This window comes from Carcharhinus amblyrhynchos, unplaced genomic scaffold, assembly GCF_965287045.1.
Source record: "Carcharhinus amblyrhynchos unplaced genomic scaffold, sCarAmb.v2.hapA scaffold_37, whole genome shotgun sequence".
NCBI classification, from domain to species: Eukaryota; Metazoa; Chordata; class Chondrichthyes; order Carcharhiniformes; family Carcharhinidae; genus Carcharhinus; species Carcharhinus amblyrhynchos.
The window spans coordinates 1,226,021-1,242,341 of NW_027649778.1; the positions used below are offsets into that span (position 1 = coordinate 1,226,021).

At 46.5% G+C, this 16,321-nt stretch overlaps 1 protein-coding gene across 1 annotated transcript in view; it reads left to right on the forward strand.

Moving 5' to 3' along the window:
• The window catches only part of LOC145362106 (leucine-rich repeat and fibronectin type III domain-containing protein 1-like protein), a 247,542-nt gene extending 241,880 nt beyond the window's left edge, over nucleotides 1–5,662 (forward strand). Inside the window, exon 6 of the mRNA XM_080218145.1 lies at nucleotides 5,407–5,662. The gene's annotated coding sequence lies outside the window, so the exon portion shown is untranslated. The remainder of the gene's footprint in view (nucleotides 1–5,406) is intronic.
• The last annotated feature ends 10,659 nt before the right edge of the window (nucleotides 5,663–16,321 follow it).

Sequence of the window (16,321 nt, forward strand, 5' to 3'; positions counted from 1 at the left end):
TTGGTTTGTGGGCTGTGCTTTTGCAGTCGACCTCCTCGATGGTTCTGTCAGATTGGATTTACTCCGTGTGGAAAGCGGCTAAGGATAAGGAACTTTCATTGAAAACGTGACAAGAGTCTTTTCTTGAAAAGTAAAATCCTCCACGTTCTATCCGGGGATGACCTTGTGTGTCTCAGAGGCTCATTCGGTGTGAGAGTGTGGAGCATTAGTCAGCGTATTGCCAACTTTTTCAATGAGCTATAAAACAAAGAACTCAGAATCACAGAATCCCTACAGTGCAGAAGGAGGCCATTCGGCCCATCGAGTCTGCACCGACTGCAATCCCAGCCAGGCCCCGTAACCCCATGCATTTACCCTAGCTAATCCCCCGACACTAAAGAGTAATTGAGCATGGCCAACCCACCTAACCTGCCCATCTTTGGAGTGTAGGAGGAAACCGGAGCACCCGGAGGAAACCCATGCAGGTGAGAAACAGGAGCAGGAGTAAACCAAAAAAGAAAATGTGGGAAAATCTCAGCAGGTTTGGCACCATCCATAAGGAGAGCAAAGAGCTGACATCCCAAATCCAGGTGACCCTTTGTCAAAGCTTTAACATCTGGACTTGAAACGTCAGCTCCTCTCTATCCCCACAGGTGCTGCCAGACCTGCTGAGATTTTCCCGTATTTTCTCTTTTGGTTTCGGATTCCAGCATCCGCAGTAATTTACTTTTATTTATTACTTTAGCAGGAGTAGACCATTCAGCCCATCGATCCTGCTCTACCATTCCGTACGATCAAAGCCGATTGCCTGCCTCAAGCCTACTTTCCTGCCCACCCCTCCTTCCTCCACGTCCCTGAACTCTTCACTGTTCTGGAGAAGAGTTGCTTCCAATTGTCAACTCTGCTTTTCTCCCTCCACTCATGCTGCCAGACTTGCAGAGTCTTTCCAATACTTTCAGTCTCTAACCCGCAGTTCTTGTTCACCTGAAAGAAAAATGTATCTGTCTATCTCAGCCTGGAATGATAGAGTATCCACAACACTCTATGGTAGAGAATGGCAAAGAATCTCACCCTACCAGTGAAGAAATTTGTCCTCATTTCAGTCCTAAATGATTAACCACTTATCCTGCGATCATGATTCCATATTCAACAGTGCTAGGATGTGAGAAATTGATTTATCTTCTGAAATGGAAACTCACCCATCTTGATGTCATTGTTTATCTGTTTTTTTAAATTCATTCATGGGACTTGGGCATCGCATTTATTGCCCATCCCTAGTTCCCCTTGGAGGGCAGTTGAGAGTTGACCACATTGCTGTGGCTCTGGAGTCACATGTAGGCCAGACCTGGTAAGGACAGCAGATTTCCTTCCCTAAAGGGTATTAGCAAACCTGATGGATTTTTCCGACAATGGTTATCAATAGATTCTTAATTCCAGATATTTTTTATTGAATTCAAATTCCACCGTCTGCCATGGCGGGATTTGAACCTGGGTCCCCAGAACATTAGCTGAGTTTCTGGATTAATAAAGCGATAATACCATTAGGCCATTGCCCCTCTGTAGGGATGAAATTCCAGAGTTTAGTGGTCCCAGGCAGCTGGAGGCATGGCTGCCACGAGTGACAAGAGAGAATTGGAGGAGTGCAGTGATCTTGGAGGGTTGTAGGGCTGGAGGGGGTTACAGAGATAGGGAGCATCAAGGCCATGGAAGGATTTGAACACACGGACAAGAATTTTGAAATCAAACCATTGTTGGACCTTCTGCAAGTGCACAAGGTTGTGGGCAAACAGGATGCTTTGTGATAAATATCTTAACCCTCAGTGCCAGGGTGTAATGGAAGGCTTGGCACTAGAATCATGATGAGCTGCGATAGGTATAATTGGAGGGTGCAAATGGGCTCTGTCAAAAGTGAATCTCGGTCTTTGTCAAAGGTGATTTTTTTTTTGTTTTAATTCCTTCAAGGGACGTGGATGTCATAGAATCCCTACAGTGCAGAAGGACGCCATTCAGCCCATCGATCCTGCACCGAACACAATCCCACCCAGGCCCTATCCCCATACCCCTTCATATTTACCCTGCTAATCCCCCTGACACTAAGGGACAATTTAGCATGGCCAATCAACTCAACCCACATATTTTTGGACTGTGGGAGGAAACCAGAGCACCCAGAGAAAACCCACAAAGATACGAGGAGAATGTGCAGACTCCACACAGACAGTGACCCAAGGCCAGGATCGAACGCGGGTCCCTGGCGCTGTGAGGCAGCAGTGCTAACCCACTGTGCCACCGTGCTGCTGGGATCAAACCAGGGTCCCTGGCGCTGTGAGGCAGCAGTGCTAACCCACTGTGCCACCGTGCTGCTGACTAAGGCAGATGTTGCCCTCAAACTGAGTGTTTCATTCCATCGTTGCTGAGGGCAGTTGAGAGTCATCCACATCGAGTGGCTCTGGAGTCACATGTAGGCCAGACCAGGTAAGGATGGCAGATTTCCTTCCTTAAAGGGACATTAGTGAACCAGCACTCGGTGAGAATTTATTGGTCACCATTACTGATACTATTCCAGATTTATGAATTGAATTTAAATTCCCCCATCTGCTGTGTCCCCAGAGCGTTAGCCTGGGTCTCTGGATGAATTAATATTGGAGCTACGCCATCGTCAGTCCGAATGCTGCACAAAGTACCAGTGAATGACTAACAGTGAGAATAGTTTCAGGAGAGACGAGGGGACGTAATGATAAAGCAATCCACATTCTCACTGGTGAGCAACACAGCCTCAGTAAGGTGATGGCCCAGAGGTATTAGCGCTAGACTATTAATCTAGAAACTCAGCTAACGTTCTGCTGACCTGGGTTTGAATCCTGCCACTGCAGATGGTGGAATTTGAATTCAATTTTTAAAAATCTAGAATGAAGAATCTACCGATGACCGTGAAACCATTGTTGATTGTCAGAAAAACCCACGTGATTCACTAATGTCCCATAGGGAAGGAAATCTGCCTGGTCTGTCGGGATGTGGAGGTCAGTAAGAAGTCTCACAACAGCAGGTTAAAGTCCAACAGGTTTATTTGGTAGCACGAGCTTTCGGGGTCTCAGGCTCCTTCATCAGGTGAGTGAGGAGTTGTGTTCTCAAACAGGGCGTACACAGACACAAACTCAATTTACAAGATAATGGTTGGAATGTGAGTCTTTACAGGTAATCAAGTCTTAAAGGTACAGACAATGTGAGTGGAGAGAGGGTTAAGCACAGGTTAAAGAGATGTGTATTGCCTCCAGCCAGGACAGTTAGTGAGATTTTGCAAACCCAGGCAAGTCGTGGGGATTACAGATAGTGTGACATGAGCCCAAGATCCTGGTTGAGGCCATCCTCATATGTGAGGAACCAACTTTGGGAGCGCTGTTCCTTCATCATTCCAAAAGTTTGTGATTCCAAGCAAACCCTGTTGGATTTTAACTGGTCTTGTAAGACGTCTTGGTCAGTGGGTTAGACCCCACTTGGAGTACTGTGCTCAGTTCTGGGCGCCTCATTATAGGAAGGAGGTGGAAGCCATAGAAAGGGCGCGGAGGAGATTTACAAGGATGTTGCCTGGATTGGGAGGCATGCCTTATGAGGATAGGTTGAGGGAGCTCGATCTTTTATCCTTGGAGAGACGAAGGATGAGAGGTGACCTGATAGAGGTGTATAAGATGTTGAGAGGTATTGATCAAGTGGATTCTCAAAGGCTTTTCCCCAGGGCTGAAATGGCTGCCACAAGAGGACACAGGTTTAAGGTGCTGGGGAGCAGGTACAGAGGAGATGTCAGGGGTACGTTTTTCACTCAGAGGGGGGTGGGTGAGTGGAATCGACTGCCGGCGGTGATGGTGGAGGCGGATTTGATAGGGTCTTTCAAGAGACTTTTGGATGAGTACATGGAACTTAGTAAGATAGAGGGTGACAGGTAAGCCTAGTAGGTAGGGATATGTTTGATGCAACTTGTGGGCCGAAGGGCCTGTTTGTGCTGAAGTTTTTCTATGTTTTATGTCCTTACTGTCCTTACCCGGTCTGACCTACATGTGACTCCAGAACTACAGCAATGCGGTTGACTTTTAACCGCCCTCTGAGACGGTCCAGTTTAGTTCAAGATCAACAAGGGAGGGGCAATGAATGCTGGTCCACCCAGCCACACCCAGGTCTCACAAATCAACAGAGAAAGGTGATGATGAAAGGGCCAATCAGGCACCAAAAAAAAAATTAAATGGGGTGAGTAGTCCGCTAACATCTGCCTCTCGCTGTCTCACCCCATTGCTACAGCTGGAACATTAAAGAAGAGTTACCCAGAGTGAGACACTGAGGTCGTCAATGCAGCTGGAACTCTTGGTGTGCCAGTTATTCAGGACTGAGATTGCTTGTTCTTCTGCTGATGTACCTGTGATGATATTCAGAGGAGTTGGCTGGATCCTACCGTTCTTTTTAATCTCCTGCCAAGGACCATCTTCTGTTCCACTGCCAAAAGCATACATTTTTATTTGATTTCCCATATCTTATGCTGCAGTGTGAGGGGGGGAGTGGGGGGCGGTGGGTTGGGAATGTGCTATTTATAAAGAAGCGCAGGGCAAGACATAAATCCGGTAATCTTCAAAGAAAAGTAGGATTGGATTTATACAGCACCAATCAGAAATAATTTAGTGTTTCATGCTTCAGTTCAAGAAGGCAACCCGCCAACACCTTCTAAAGGGCAATAAGGGATGGACAATAAATGCTGGCCTGGCCATCAATACCCGCATCACTTAAAAACACTGGATTTGAATGATTTCAAAAGGTGCCTGTTAGTTATGCAAACACAGTGGTCATTCTGCACCTCGCCGGATCCACACGCCATGGGATGGGTGGTAACAGTTGAGGGGACAATGGTGGCCAGGTCACACAGCGAGCTTTCCCCCCGCTACAGCTCCGCTGAGGCTGAATTCTCCGATCTCGCCCTCGACTGGGATTTTCCAGTCCCACCACTGCGAGCATAGATTTTGTTGAGTGCCGAATTCTCCACTCTCGCCAGCAGGGTAGGAACCAGATCGGAGAATTCCGGCCGATATCTCCAACAACGCAAGACTCTCCCCAAACTGAGCCTTGGTTAGAGGAGTGAGAGAGAGAGGAAGAGAGCAATAAGCTCTGCCAAAGAGGTAAAAAGCTTTTAGTTCTAAATTGGAACAGTCCAATGTGAGTATGTGCCAAGGATTTCCACAGTATTTCTCATGAACAAATCTTGCCAAAACCAGCAATCTTTCAGGAAGGAACCCAGTGCTGATGACGTGTGTGTGGTTAGTGAGATCCCACTGCCTCAACCAGGAAGAAATAATGGATTAATTTATCACTTAGCGTAAATAGAACGGTTTCAATGTTCCCAGGCATTTGAGTCCCGAACCTTAACACACAGCCTGTCTTTTCATTCTGTAGGTGTTTGAGGAAACAAGTCCACTGAGTTGCCATTTGACAATGGACAATATTTCTTCTCCCAAAAGACTCTATTATCAACCCATTGTTCAGTTTCTGCCTTGTTCTCAACACGTTGCCACTGTATGGGACGTTGATGCAATATTAGTGAATCGCTGTCAATGGAACAGAAAACTTGCCACCTGCCAGATTCCTTGTTTCTCTCTTTTCTTTACCCCTTCCTCTTTTTTTTAAGGAACAGAAAATTTTTTGTATTCAAAACAAGGGTGTTTTAAATCTTATAGTTTTGTACAATGTAATTTTTTAAAGTGTGTAATTTTAGTAAAGACACTTGATGCACAGTTTCCTGGTGTTTTATTTCAATCCAACCAGTGTAGTATTTTGGTGATTTATGGAAATGTTCTTCCCACTCCAGGTATCTCATTCCCGATTTGGCAAGTGAAAATCACTGGCTTGAGGGACGAAGTGCGTTCAGGAATTCCGGGGCTTTGCTGGTTTTGGGGGTTTCAGGGTGATTGGATTCAAAGGTTTGGATGTTTCGTGATGTTGGGGTTCACAGAGTGTTGGGGTTCACAGGGTGTCAGGGTTCAGAGATTTAGGGTGTTGGGGTCTGGGGTTTTTGGATGCTGCTGTTGGGGTTCACAAACTGTTGGGGTTCAGATTGTTGGGGTTCCAGGTGTTGGGGCTCACAGAGTGTCAGGGTTTGGATTTTGGGATTCCGGATGTTGGGGTTCACAGAATGCTGGGTGTTCCAAATGTTGGGGTTCACGGAGTGTTGGGGTTCAGGTTTGGGGTTCAGTAATAATGGGATTTGCTGTCTCCAGATGGGGACCCCCATCAAACTTTGACCCCCCCAATTGAACTTTGACCCCCAAAAGCCCACTGAACTCTGACCCCACCCCCCATCAAACTTTGACGCCCAAAAATCCACTCCACTCTGACCTCCCAAACCCACTGAACTCTGGGGTTCAGTAATGATGGGATTTGCTGTCTCCAGATGGGGACCTCCGTTGAACTTTGACCCCCCCCATCGAACTTTGACGCCCAAAAACTCACTGAACTCTGACCCCCCCCCCCCATCGAACTTTGATGCCCAGTGAATTTGGGGGGCTTCAGAATTCAGTGGGTGGGGGTCAGAGTTCTGTGGGTTTGGGGGGGAGGGTCAGATTTCAGTGGAAGAGGGTCAGAGTTGTGAGGGTTTTTGGGGTCAGGGTTCAGTGGGTTTGGGGGGGTCAATGTTCGATGGGGGGGTCAGAGTTCAGTGGGTTTTTGGGGGTCAGAGTTCAGTGGGTTTTTGGAGTCAGATTCAGTGGGTCTGGGGGGATCAGAATCAGTGGGTTTTGGGGAGTAGAGTTCAGTAGGGGGGTCAGAGTTCAGTGGGGGTTCAAAGTTCAGTGGGTTGAGCAGTCAGAGTTCAATGGGTTTTCGGGGGTCAGAGTTCAGTGGGTTTGGGGTGTCAGAGTTCATTGGGGGGCCGAATGTTAGTGGGGGGGTTCAGGGTATGCTGGGATTGGGATACAGTTCTGGGAGAGGTGGTGTTGAGTGGGTTCGCGGGGGTGAGGCCATTCAGTGATGCTGGGATTTGTAGGCATCAAGGCTGGACTAACTAAAACACTGTGAAAATGGGACTCAGTGCATTTCCTTTTTGTTATATTCCCAATGAATAATAAAGGCCATTCAGCCATTGCACCTTTGGAACAGCAGGAGTCGGGGCGATAACTGCTGCCCTCTGAGTCAGAGCTCCGACACTGAGTGACACACTGAGACCCTCTGGAAAGAAAGAACCCAATTGGAAAGGGGGCAATGACTCTGCCATCAACTTGTGATCCTGTGAATGCCTCGGGTGGGGTGGGTGGGGGCGTTCTGGTTCTATGTGAACATGGCGAGTGTAATTGGTGCAACTTGCAGATTATTTAATGCTTCCGTGGCTAGGATTCCAAGAGATAAACCTGTCACATTGGGCGATGCATTGCCATGATCTCATTGAAGAGCGTCATGTTGATCAGATGTCCAATGGGCTTATGGTCTCATTGGCTGGGATTCTGTTCTGGCACCGAGTTATTTTGAATTTACATCCTCAGGGCACATAGGGGGAGATACCAAATTTCCTGGGTCAGTCCACCTGCCCCTGGAGAAAGTGCCAGTGATTTCTGCACTGGCGATTGGTGCAGACTGGAATCAGATCCCTGGAAAGAGCCGAGAGATGGCCAATAGCTTCTCTTTGCCAAGGAGGGCTGTATATAAGGGCCCACCTTGATGCTGTGAGATCCCATTCCAATTACAATCAGGATAATAAGGCTTTTGAGCTCTCACTCCAGCCCTCCATACACACTCTCCACACCACCTCATATTCCTATCTATTCTTCATGACCCCCCCGTGGCTCCATGCCAAGCTATGGTACTTGCATTCCCATTCCCCCAGTGTACACTCTTTACAGAACCTATAAACCTTACTGTAATAATAACATTTTTAGAAAAGCTTTAGAAAAGTCATTAATTCATATATTTTTGCTTGCTTTAAGAAAACCCCTATTGATACAATGCTAATAAAATTGCCAATCATCCAAACCCTTAAAGTTTCAATAGCCAAAACTACAAGCACTTGAAACCTCTTTATCTTGTGTAAGCATTGTGCAATTGACAGAATAGATCACATTGAGGCATATTTTGTTTTCCTGGACTCGACTCCTGTTATCGCTCATAGCCCCAACAATGAAAGTTCCTCATTTGTGGGTACCTTCTCTCGAGATGGGGCAACGAGTCACCGCTACCCACTTCTAAGATGAGAATCCATATGTTCCACACCTCTGCGGATCTACAAAATATGAATCCTTTAAATGTTGGTCAAACTCCATGAATGTTGGGCACGTTTACGACATAGCTGTCCCCACAATGCAAGTCACAGGTGCAGGGTGAGGAATGGTCCATACACTTAAGCTACACTGGAGAAAATTGGGAAACACTGGGAATGGGCTCGGGAATCTTGGAATCAGAACCCGGCCAAGTTTTCACCTCCACCGAGCCTGCCTAACTCTGTGGAAATCCAGCGCAATGTTTCAGAAGCCTGGCTGTGTGTCCAATGACAATCCTGAACTGGGCACTTGCTAGTTAATGCCCCTGCCTTATATGAAACATCAAACAGATCAATTATAGTATTCAAGAACTTTGCATTTTATTAACTTCAAAGACTGGTGAGTGTTAAGGACTGAACCATAATTGTGGGATTTGTGAATAAGTTAGTCCAACCTCAGCGGGCATGCAGGAAACTACACAACAGGAATGTTCACAGCTAACATCTAGAAAGTCTAATATCTGATAATACGTTTCATGGCCCTCCACAGGACTCGGGCACAGAAAAGGTCTCCGGAATTTGCCGGTATGGGACATTCTCACTCACATACCGTGCTTGACATGATCAGAGCGTGTTTGATTGCAAACACGGGGTGATGGGATGGTAAGCGTGTCCATTATCTCACTTTGAGAAATTTAAAATTGACAGGAATACAATGCAGGGGGCGGAGGGCGGGGGTTGGTTGAAGGGGGCAGGCACTTACACTTCTCCTTGTGAGATGACCGGAGTAATGGCCTCATGAACAACCTACCCTTCAAACTTTCAAAGTTCTTGAGCTGTGGAACAAACAAAAGCTGAATGGCCTTGCTCAGTGCTCTGTCCCCAAGTGACACTAGTCTATCGCTCGACTTGCTTCTGAAATTCTTTTGACACCAGATTGTACTTTGTTGGGAGTTTTCCCAGTTTCTAGTCTATCGCTGTCTGTCAGGCTGCTATGGGAATGATTCAGTGTGCCAGAGTTTCAGTGGGGTTATTAAAAAAAAGATGAGATTAAAACCACTTGAAGCCGGAGTAAACCTTTGTGTCTGCTCAACAATGCCGTGGCTAAACTCAGTGTCACCGTCACAAACTATCCCCACACTCCTTAATACCCAAAGTATCCAGGATTATCTCCGTCTCGAATATATTCAAGGATCCACAATCCTGCAGAGGAACGAATTCCAAACAATCTCAACACTTCGAAAATGCTTTGTCCTCATCTCAGTCCTAACGGGTCAACTCATTATTCTGAAACTGCCACCCCCTCGTTCCAGATCCCCAATCAAGTGAAGCACTTTCTCACCATCTACCCCGCCAAACCTCTTAATTATCATCCGATCAGAGAATCCCGACAGTGCTGAGGCGGACATTCAGCCCATTGAGTCTGTACTGATTCTCTGACAGTGTATCTTACCCCGACCTTATCATCATCATCCCACACATTTCCCATGGCCAATCCACCTCACCTGCACATCTTTAAACACTAAGGGATAATTTCCAACAGCCGATCCATCGAACCAGTGCATCTTCGGACTAATACACTGAAAGAAGATTTCCTTGCACTCTTCCAAACTCCAGCAAATCGAAGCCCAGCTTACAGAGCTGAGAATATTTATGTTTACAAACCACCACAAATAGGAGCAGGGATAGGCCATTCAGCCTCTCGAGCCTGCTCCGCTATTGGATAGGATGATAGCTGATCTGTTTCTGTTTCAAATTCCACATATCCCATCTAAGTTAAAAACAAAGAACAAAGAACAACACAGCCCGGGGAAACAGGCCCTTCAGCCCAACGAGCCCGCGCCGCCGTCCCATTCTCTCAGTGACCTATTCATGATTTTAGTCTACGCCTAATGTGCGAGGATCAGGGAGGTCCAACTTAGGGACAATTTAGTACCCAATCAATCAGCCTAAAAGCACATCTTTGGGATGTGGGAGGAAACCGGAGCACCCGGAGGAAACCCACGCAACCACGGGGAGAACGCGCAAACTCCCACAGACACAGGCCCAAATCCATGTGTCTGCACAGCAACAGAGATAGTCTCTGAGCTGTCATGTTGCCCTCGAGATGGTCCAGTTTAAGCACACTAACGACATGAAGCAATAGGCAACTCCCAAAGCAACATCCAAGAGCAGCCCACTACAACCTGCCGCATGCATGCCCCTTGCTGGTCAACAAGGTGGACTTAAATGCCTGTGGAGACAAAAAATTCATTATTAAACAGGCAAAGACTGTAACATCCCTGAGGCAAATTGGAATCCCAAGCCTACAATGTTTAGTAAGGCCTGCTATATCCCCCTATATGTAGACCGCTCATGTGGCTGTCTAAGTGACTCTTAAACAACCCTAGCGTGCCTGCTTCCACCACCTTACTCGGCAGTGCATTCCACACCCCCACTACCCTTTGCGTGAAAAACTGCCCTCTAATATTTGTCTTATACCTAGCCCCCCTCACCCTAAGCCCGTGACCCCTCGTTCTATCCATTTCTAATAGCGGAAAAAGCTTACCACCATTTACTCTATCTATCCCCTTCATAATCTTATAAACCTCTATTAGATCCCCCTCAGCCAACGTCTCTCAAGGGAAAACAGCCTAAGTTCGTTCAATCTTTCCTTGTAAGACAGCCCTTCCATACCAGGCAGCATCCTGGTAAATCTCCTCTGCACTCTCTCCAGGATCTCTACATCCTTCCGGTAGTACGGCGACCAGAACTGGACGCAGTACTCCAAGTGAGGCCTAACCAATGTTCTATACAACTGCAACATCAGACTCCTACTCTTATATTCTATACCCCTTCCTATGAAGGCTAACATACCATACGCTTTCCTCATCACATTCTGCACCTGCGCCGACACCTTCAGGGACTTGTGCACTTGCACCCCCAGGTCTCTCTGCGTATCTATACTCCGGATAGTTCTACCTTTTATCGTATAACTCCCCTCCACATTATTCCGGCCAAAGTGCATCACCTCGCATTTCTCCAGATTAAATTCCATTTGCCATCTATCTGCCCAATCTACCAGCCTGTCTATGTCCTGTTGCATTGCCAGGCACTGCCCCTCAGTACCCGCCAATCCAACCTTACGCTTACGCTTATTTATTTGTATTACATTATGTTAACACTGCAATGAATTTACTGTGAAAATCCCCTCGTTGCCACACTCTGGCACCTGTTCGGGTCACATTAAAGGTGAATTTAGCATGGCCAATGCACCCTAACCAGCACGTCTCTCAGACTGTGGGAGGAAACTGAAGCATCCAGAGAAAAACCCACACAGACATGGGGAGAACATGCAGGCTCCACACAGGCAGTGACCCAAGCCAGGGATCGAACCCGGGTCCCTGGTGCTGAGAAACAGCAGTGCTAAACACTGTGCCACCGTGCTGCCCTACCCCCAATAACTTTTGATTTCCTCATCCAACAACAATCTATCAACCTAGAACCATAGAACCATACAAAAGTTAAATACATAGGGAGGCCATTCAGTCCATCTTATCCATGTCAGCCCAAGGATATCCAGGTGCCTTTTCTAATCCCACTTTCCTGCACCTGGCCTATAGTCCTGTAGCTTCCAGCACTTGTGGTGCAGATCTAGGTACCTTTTAAAAGAGTTTAGGGTCTCTGCCTCCCTCACGGGCAGCGAATTCAAACACACACCACCCTCCACATAAGAAAATTCTTCCTCACACCTTCTGCCACTTATTTTGAACATGTGTCCCCTGGTTCTAGAATTCTCCATCAAGGGAAACCATTTTATACCTCTGCCTTAAAAGTATTCAATGACCTTGTCTCCAATGCTTTCCAAGGCAGAGAGTTCCAAAACCCTCGGAGCAAGAAGTTTCTCCTCATCTCTGTCCTATAAGGACAATGTCCTAATTCTCACACCAGTAAGATTTTATAAAAACAAACTTTATCTAACAACATGGTTTAACTATAACAAATGAATTAGCTAAATGTTTACCCATTGAAATAGTGAAACATGACAAGATGCAATGCTTAACCGCTAACTATCTCCATTAGTTCCAATTTAAGCAATATTCCTCATATAGACTTAGACTCCACTGCATGGGTTTCTTCTGGGTGCTCTAGTTTCCTTCCACAGTCCGAAAGACGTGCTGGTTAGGATGCATTGGCTGTGCTAAATTCTCCCTCAGTGTACCCGAACAAGTGCCGGAGTGTAGCAACTAGGGGATATTCAAAGTAACTTCATTGCAGTGTTAATGTAAGCCTACTTGTGACATTAATAAATAAACATTAACTTAAAGCTTAATTCAGCTGTCTGGTTTGTAGACAGATTGGCACCATGTAAACCAGAGCTGAATTTTAAACATACCCCTCACAAGGAACATAATATAAATACATTCCTTAAACACGCAGTGTCAACACAGTACATGTGTGAAGAATCATAGAATCCCTACAGTGCAGAAGGAAGTCATTCGGCCCATCAAGTCCGCACCAACAACAATCCCAGCCAGGCCCTATCTCCCCATAATCCCAAGAGTAATAGGAATGTCGTGGGTTATCTTGCCGTGATGTTATCCTCAGATTAAACTGCAGTTTTGTGTATAGCTGCTCAGTGCAGCAGCACTGAGATGATATCAGTTACCACGACAACATTCCCAGGTCAAACAATCTCCTTCCTCACCTGCGATGAAATTCAGACTCTCCCCCACACCCACCCAAGCTGCCCTTCTACTCCATTTAGAATCATAGAATCCCTACAATGCAAAAGGCAGCCATTCAGCCCATCGAGCCTGCACTGACCACAGTCCCATACAGACCCTATTCCCATAACCCCATACATTTACCCTAGGCAATCTCCTTGATAATAAGGGAATTTTAGCATGGCCAATCTACCTAACCTACACATCTTTGGACACTAAGGGGCAATTTAGCGTGGCCAATCCACCTAACCTCCACATCTTTGGATACTAAGATCAATTTAGCATGGCCAATCCAGCTAACCTGTGCATCCTTGGACATTAAGGGGCAATTTAGCATGGCCAATCCAGCTAGCCCACACATCTTTGACACTAAGGGTCAATTTAGCATGGCCAATCCAGCTAGCCCCCACATCTTTGACACTAAGGGGCAATTTAGCATGGCCAATCCACCTAACCCACACATCTTTGGACACTAAATGCAATTTAACATTCCCAATCCACCAATCCCACACACCTTTAGACTGTGGGAGGAAACCGGATAACCCTGAGGAAACCCACGCAGACACAGGGAGAACGTACAAACTTCAAATTGTAGGGTGGACCTCACTCCCATCCAGGAAGGACCCCCAGATTGATGGGACCCTTTAAACTGGAGCTACCCTGAGTTAGCATCATGGAGAACGTGGGGGAGAGTGGGTGGGGGATGGGGGGATAGTGCGGGGATGAAATGAAGCAGTAAATTCTCTCGACAGATCTGACCAGGTCTAATCAATGCTTCTCATCACCTCCCGATTGGCATTGGCTTTTCTGTCTCAACTTTTCTCCACAGTAATAAAGACTCAAGTCAGCTGAGTAAGGTGAAACAGATTGCACTTATTCACTCTCTCTCTCTCCTTGAGCCCGATATTCTCAGGGGAATTCTATACCACAGAGATTTGTATTAGACCTGACCTGAAGAGGATTTAACACTGACCCTGAGAGCCTGATATTCAATAGGATTTGATTCTTCATTTGATGCATCTTCCTTTGTAATGAATAGAAATGCTCAGACCTCACCTGGTTTAGATGCATAAATGTCCCTTTCATCTGGTAATTACAAGCAACAAAGAACAAAGAAAATTCCAGCACAGGAACAGGCCCTTCGGCCCCTCCAAGCCTGCACCGACCATGCTGCCCGACTGAACTAAAACCGCTCCTTACCCTTCCGGGGACCGTATCCCTCTATTCCCATCCTATTCATGGATTTGTCAAGACGTCCCTTAAATGCCACGATCGTATCTGCTTCCACTACCTCCCCCAGCAGCAGGTATGGGAATTGAACCCGCGCTGTTGACATCACTCTGCATCACTAAGCAGGCATCTATCCAACAGGACTAAACGGAGCCCCCCGTGCTGAGAAGGAGGGACCACAGGAATGAGCTGATTGAGGAACAGATGCTGTGAGAAGCAATCAGACAGATTTTTACAATGCCAGGCAATAATCACCATATTACATACAAACTGATTGTCACCATTCTTCCTCATTGAAGCGTTGCTTTGTGTAACTGGAAAATAAATAGATGTGTCAATTTTAACTTTTGTTGTGAACATTGCACCATTCTCCACTTTATTGACAAAGATTACGATTCCCTTTCTTTTTCACCGCGTGTTAAAATTGAATTTACGCTTACACAGGGGAGACCTTGACATAAAGGAGAATGATTCCACAAGGCGCTCTTTGCAAAGATAACAGCTGTGTCAGCTGAGCAGTGCATCATGTGCAGAGGCAGACAATACATGGGCAATGCTCTACACTGGAGTTCAATGGGCTGAGGGTGCATTTCACAGAGACAGAGAGAGAACTAAACAGAGATAAATGGGGGGGTCATCTGAAAAATGAGGATACATTATACACGCCTTCTCCAAACTGAGTGAACTGAGTCTTCTTCACTCAGAGAATGGTTGGGGTGTGGAATGTACACCCACTGTGATAGTGGAGTTGGACTCTTTAGGAACTTTCAAGTGGTTATTGGAGAGGCACATGGAGCACTCCAGAATGATAGGGAGTGGGATAGCTTGATCTTGGGTTCGGACAAAGCTCAGCACAACATTGAAGGGCCTGTACTGTGCTGTACTGTTCTATGTTCAATGTTCGACATGTTGAGAAAGAATTATATCTCCGTGGCAACATTCACAATGTCAGGACACCTCGTCTGTGTTCCCTTGGCCTTGTGCCAATACACTGCCCCACCCCCAACCCGCCCTCCTATTTCCCAGCCCACCCCCCCAACACCCCCCACTCCCCAACCCCCAACTCCCCCACCCCCCACTCCCCACCCCCCACTCCCCACTCACCCCCACCCCCCCCACAACCTCCCAACCTCATCGCTAGCCCCAGCAGAGTTTTCAACAAAAGATTTATCAACGGACTTTTTAAAAATCATTCATGTCTCATGGGCGTTGCTGGCTGGGTCAGCATTTACTGCCCATCCCTCACTGCCTGGGGGCAGTTGGGAGTCAACCACATTGCTGTGGCTCTGGAGTCCCCTGTAGGCCAGACCGGGTAAGGACGGCAGATTTCCTTCCCTAAAGGACATTAGCGAACCAGATGGGTTTTTCCGACAATTGACAATGGTTTCATGGTCATCAGTAGATTCTTAATTCCAGATACTTGTTTATGTCCAACTCAAATTCCACCACCTGCCCTGATGGGATTCGAACCCAGGTCCCCAGGACATTAGTTAAGTTTCTGGATTAATGGTCGAGCAATAATACCACTGGGCCATCACCTCCCATTATTAGGCAGAGATTGCACTTTGCATAGATACCCTTGAACTTGGTGCCTTTATCATGGTGACGTTATTCATTGAATCTGGAGCACTCACAGTTTTGCACTGATAATATTTTTAAAATGTGAACTTTTCAGAACGAAACTAAACTCGGGCGCAGGCATCATTTAAAACGTTGCAGTGTGTTCAATCCTTGCTAATATTGCACTTATTAAAGGTGAAGACTATTTCTATAAGTTATTTAGCTCTGGATAGGCTGAGAGACTGGATACAGTGAGGTGCACCGCCCTTTCTTGTCTTGTCCTTTCTGTTGTTGCCTTCTGACATCTCGGAGGGGAAACAGCCCATATTTTAGCATTAATTGGTACTGTTCTGACAATTTCACACCAGCAGGCCCCTAACAAGCCTGGAGTGAGAAAGCGAGATGTCGTTACTGTGACTGAAACCGTTATTCTGACATCTGAGAAGCACTAAAGCTGGAAATGATAACCCTCCCAACACAAACCAATATTTATCTTCTGGATGCAGCCAGACAGCCTTCGTTACTAGCTTGTTCCATTTTCAGCGAGAATATGGGATGCTGAGGAACTGGTCTCCGTGGAGAAGCTGGGTAAACATTTGTTATTAGAAAAGAATGTGAGTAAAAACTTTTC